Below are 6,000 nucleotides of genomic sequence, written 5' to 3' on the forward strand. Positions count from 1 at the left end.
CAGAAAGGGAACGAAGCCCCAAACCTGAACGTGGACGGATCCATTTCCGAGGCATAATCCGGGTCACGCAGGAGGTAAGCTGCAAAGGCCGCTCGCACCACACCAGGTTGGATGCGATAAGCCGAAAACCTCCGGAAGGACGGAACCGACGTACCTGGGGGAACACGGAACCGTACCCGGGGAGGGGCCGACACCAAATCCAACTCGTACGCAGAGGGGGGGAAAGAAAACCCCACTCCTTGTAACAATAAGCCCCCGCTCAGTGGGAAGAAAAACCCAGGCGGGGTCCAGCGGGGCCCAAGGCCCCCAAGTCAGCCCCTCCCCAGCCTCGAGGTCCGTCACCACAGGACCCGAGGCCGAGTCCTCTCCCCAAGCCCCGACCCCACAAGACAAGGACGGAGCAGCCGGAAAAGCTGGAGGAAGGGGGGCCCACTGGTCAGACCCTGAAGCTTCGGCCGGGAGACAAGACTCGAATGCCTCTGCCGCCCCCCCGGAAGGGGCAACCCCCGAAGCTGCCCGAGTCTCGAGATCAAGTAACCCCTGCTCCGACCCCGAAACCCTCAGACGCTTCGGGGCCGGAAGCAGGGGCGGGGGACCAGAACGAACAGAAGGGGAAGGACGAGGAGGTGCGGACTGAACCAGGATCGAAACGACCCCCACCCCCAAGTCCAGGTCTCGAAAAGCAAAGCGGGGCAGCCCCGGGGCATCCGGGGAAGCAACCAACCGAGCGCGTTGCAACAGACGAAACCTAGACTGCAACGCACGTGCCGCCTGTACCCGAATAGAATCATCAGAGGATTGGGTAAATTGAGTCACAAGCAAGCAGCAACACTCACAGGACTCAGGGTCGAAAGTATCACCGACCCAACAGGCAGCGTGGCAGAGGCAAAAACAATGAGGGTCACCCTGAGACAAGGGGACCGAGCAACCCTCAAACTCGCACACAGCGAGTGGGGACTCCGGGGTCACATCCATCGGACCCACGCGCCCCCTAGGGGATTCCCAGGGTCCTGAGCGTTTACTTTAAGAGGACTCGCGCTCAGGTAGTCCCAGGCAGGGTGCTGCAAACCGGCGCCCAAAACTACCAAGCAAACTTCTAAAGCTGAACCCCAGGGACGTGTACACTCACGGGGACCTAGCAGGGGGCGCCACCGAGGAGAACAGTGGAAGGGCAAAAACAAACTGAATAAAATGACAGAACCCCCCACCAGGCAAAAAGAAAAGCAAAACCCCGCAAGAGGACAGCGAACCCCAAGGAACAGAGCCGGCCGCGATGTCGGGAATTACAAGCTGAGCAGCACCCTGCGCCCCTACCAGTGCAAACTGCCTCTTACCTGCCAGTAACAAGGGAGAACAGAACACCCAAGAGCCCAACAGGCGGCCGAAAAACCGAAAGGTAAAACGGACCAGCAGAGGCAGACCCCGAGGAGCCTGTGGAAGGTGGCCCCAAGCCCCAAGGGCAGTACTTACAGGGCACCTAGGGAAGGCAGCCCTAGGCGCATGCAGCCCGAGTACTGAAGATAACTCCTGGCTCTCGCACCCACAAAACTAACACCACACTCAAAGCACAGTGCAGTAGCGACACCGGAGCCAGAGCACACGACCATCGCCCATAGCATCAGCCTCAAGAACTGAGGTGTGGGTAGCCGGCGCGGGGGGTCTGGGGCTCCCCCTTCCCCCTCCTGGGGAGGGGGGAGCTGCGCAGACAGCGGCGCGGCAGTGTGTGACGTCACACTAATTTGCTTGTTTTCGGTTGGGGAGTTCTATCCACTAGTTCGGTATTGGGTAGCAATTTTAACCAGAATAGGGGTTTGTTTTGGGGCGCTTACCTTTCTGGGTGCCTGTTCCGGTCGATGGCAGACATAGAATGCTTCCAACTACACGGGGGCTTCTATAGGCCATTGCTCCCCTTGCCTCTCTGAGGGGGCCCGGTTCTGGCCGTGGTCCCCGGTAGGCCTAAGAACTCCATACACATGACTGATGCCAAAGTCTGACATTAGCATATCAGCCTGGGATAGCTCCGGGGAGCCGACGGGGCTCCCCCCAGAAAATGCAACAATCTTCAGTGTCCGGAATTCCACGTGAGAGGTACACAGCGTTATAGACGGGAAGATCAATATGACACTACTGGAAATTTTTTAGAGGAAGGCAGAAACAGAGTAGTAAATATAAGAGAGGAACAGTCAGATGGAACCACTACAGGATTACAGAGGGGAACGGAGATACCCACAAGACTGGAATACAACTTAACAACCACACAGGTACTACACCACACAATACCCGTCCTACTACCAAAACTGGACGAATCACTTCCAAAACAACACACCCTGGACGCAAACACAGTGGCCTCCTTACCAGAGCCTCAGATATTAACACCAAGTAAGGCTTCCAGCACTACCACTAACACGATAACATCATTTATATTTGCCAATATCCAGGGTATAAAAACACGTAAATCCAACAAAGTTCACATTATAGCTGGTCTCCTTCATGAGGCAAATGCAGTGTTTGCAGCCCTAACTGAAACCCACACAAAGGACTACCATGATGGTGAAATATGGATCTCTGAGTACAATCTTTTCAGATGTGATAGGAAACACCGGCTGCAGGGTGGGGTCAGCCTCTACATCAAAGACACACTCATCTGTACTGAGCTGCTAAACACCTCAAATGATATGGTGGAAGTGCTGATAATCAAAATAGAGATTCTATATGTAGTTATTGTCCTTGTATACAAGTCACCGGAGGCAAACCCTCAGCAGTTTAAAGACCAACTAATGAAAATAGAACACTGCCTGGAAAACCTCACAAATCCAGCTCCTAACATCATCCTGCTTGGGGACTTCAACCTACGGCACCTGAAATGGAAGCACCTGGCTAACACAGTAATATCAGAAAGAAAACCAGGAAGTAGCCTAAATGAACAGGCACATGCAAATGACCTGCTACGGATGTGCAACAGGTTTGCCTTAAACCAGCAAATAGTAGAACCAACTAGGAAGGAGAACACGCTGGACCTCACTTTCACTAATAATGATGAATTGATCAGGAACATAATGATTACAAATACCTGTTACTCAGATCACAACTTAAATGAAGTTATGACAACCATGGGGAATAGACCTTCAAAACCAGTCCAGATTCCCGGTGGAGGAGATTTCAGCAAATTCAACTTCAATAATAAACAGATAAACTGGGAGCAAATAAACCAGGACTTCACAGAAATAAACTGGGAAGAACAGCTACAAAATGCAAACCTGAACCAGTGCCTGGAAAAAATAAGCTCAGTAGCACTAGAAATATGTTCAAACCGCATACCCCTAAGAAAAAAGAGGAAGAGATGCAGATTGGAACGGGAACGTCGTTCCCTATATAGGTGCAGAAAACGAATCGCGGAACAACTTGAGAGTTTGAGAGTCGCATCCTATCTCAAGAACGGCAAAGAAGGTTAGGTAGAGAAATAGAAACAATTGACCGGAAGCTACAAGAATCATACAAAACCCAGGAGAGGCAAAGAGAGCAAAAGGCCATCAGTGAAATAGAGAGAAATCCGAAATATTTTTTCTCCTATGCAAAATCAAGATCAAAAACCACATCTAGTATCGGGCCCCTGCGAAAGGGAGATGGAACTTTCACCGATGACAACAAAGAAATGAGCGAGTTACTGAGGAAGCAGTACGACTCTGTTTTCAGCGAGTCGCTAAACACACTAAAGATTGATAACCCAAATGAATTTTTCATGGATATGATGCCAACATCAAATCATATATCAGACGTCACCCTATCCCCACTAGATTTTGAAGAAGCCATAAACAGTATGCCTATGCACTCTGCACCAGGCCCGGATTCTTGGAACTCCATATTCATCAAGAACTGTAAAAAACCACTATCGCAGGCCCTCCACATTCTGTGGAGACAAAGCCTAGATACTGGCGTTATTCCTGATATACTAAAAACAGCAGAGATAACACACTCCATAAATGAGGAAATAAGGCAGAGGCAAAAAATTACAGACCAATAGCACTAACATCGCACATCATAAAAAATTTTGAGAGAGTGCTAAGAAGCAAGATCACAAAACACATGGAATCACAGTATCTCCATAACCCCGGACAACATGGTTTCAGAACAGGGCGCTCTTGCCTGTCGCAGTTGCTGGACCACTATGATATGGCATTAGATGCTATGGAAGACAAACAAAACGCTGATGTAATTTACACAGATTTCGCAAAAGCTTTTGATAAATGTGACCATGGTGTTATTGCACATAAAATGCGCTCAAAAGGAATTACTGGAAAAATAGGCAGATGGATCTACAATTTCCTGACCAACAGAACCCAATGTGTAATAGTCAACAAAATAAAATCCAGCCCATCAACCGTGAAGAGCTCAGTCCCCCAGGGTACTGTGCTTGCTCAAGTACTTTTTCTCATCCTCATATTGGACATAGACAAGAACACAACCTATAGCACTGTATCATCCTTTGCAGATGACACTAGGATCTTCATGAGAGTAGGCAATATAGAGGACACGGCAAACCTCCAGTCAGATGTAGATCAGGCCTTTCTATGGGCTACAGAAAATAATATGGTGTTTAACGAAGATAAGTTCCAGCTCATGCGCTATGGAAAAAATGAAAATATAAAAATGGAAACCACGTACAAAAATCATAACATAGAACGAAAAGGCAATGTAAAGGATCTGGGTGTACTCATGTCGGAAGACCTTACCTTTAAAGAACACAATAAAGTAGCCGTCACAACTGCAAAAAAAATGACAGGTTGGATAACAAGAACTTTTCACACTAGAGATGCTATACCGATGATGATACTTTTCAAAATGCTTGTGCTCTCTAGAGTGGAATACTGCTGCACAATGACAGCCCCTTTCAAAGCTGGAGAAATTGCTGACCTGGAGAGCGTGCAGAGATCCTTTACTGCTAGAATCCACTCGGTAAAACATCCAAACTATTGGGACTGACTAAAGCGCCTAAATCTGTACTCCCTGGAGCGCAGGCGGGAGAGATACATAATAATTTACACATGGAAAATATTAGAGGGGCTGGTCCCAAACCTGCACACAGAAATAACATCACACGAGACCAGAAGACATGGCAGGATGTGCAGAATACCCCCGTCGAAAAGCAGAGGTGCAACAGGTACTTTGAGAGAGAACTCTATCAACATCAGAGGCCCGAGACTGTTCAACACGCTTCCGCTACACATAAGGGGCATAACTGGCAACCCCCTCACAGTGTTCAAGAGAACTGGATAAGCACCTCCAAAGGATACCTGATCAACCAGGCTGTGACTCATACGTCAGGCTGTGAGCAGCCGCGTCCAACAGCCTGGTTGATCAGTCCAGCAACCAGGAGGCCTGGTCGACGACCGGGCCGCTGGGACGCTAAACCCCGGAAGCACCTCTAGGTAAGCAAGCAGTGAGCCACAAGCAGGTCCTAGTGGTATGCAGGCAAAACATGCCAGAGAGTGTATCCCAGAAAAGTCATCACTGCCTGATCTTATAATGGAAGGGGACTCCCCCTTCCAAACAGTAACACCTCTCCTCCTTCCCTCTCATCACCATCTTCCATATGCCATCAAGAGTCCTCCATAAAGGTAAGATAAACTTATGTATTCTATTGTAGTTAGAGAACAAAATTGTATTCAGCATAAAATGTATTTGTAAGCTAATATTTTGGAGGGTGGGGAACGGATTAATTCAATTCCCTTTATTTCTTATGGGAAAAATCTCTTCAACTTACGATATTTTGACTTACGATCCGTCTCTGGGAACGGATTACCATCGTAAGTCGAGGCCCCACTGTATGCCAAAACTAGAAGAAAGAAGAAAAAGAGGTGATATGATCACTACATAAAAATTGTAACAGGAATTGATAAAATCGATCGGGAAGATTTCCCGAGACCTGGAACTTCAAGAACAAGAGGTCATAGATTTCAACTAGCTACCTTGAAATTACCTTGAAGTGCTTCCGGGGCTTAG

The sequence above is a fragment of the Procambarus clarkii genome, chromosome 5 (genome assembly GCF_040958095.1).
Source record: "Procambarus clarkii isolate CNS0578487 chromosome 5, FALCON_Pclarkii_2.0, whole genome shotgun sequence".
NCBI classification, from domain to species: Eukaryota; Metazoa; Arthropoda; class Malacostraca; order Decapoda; family Cambaridae; genus Procambarus; species Procambarus clarkii.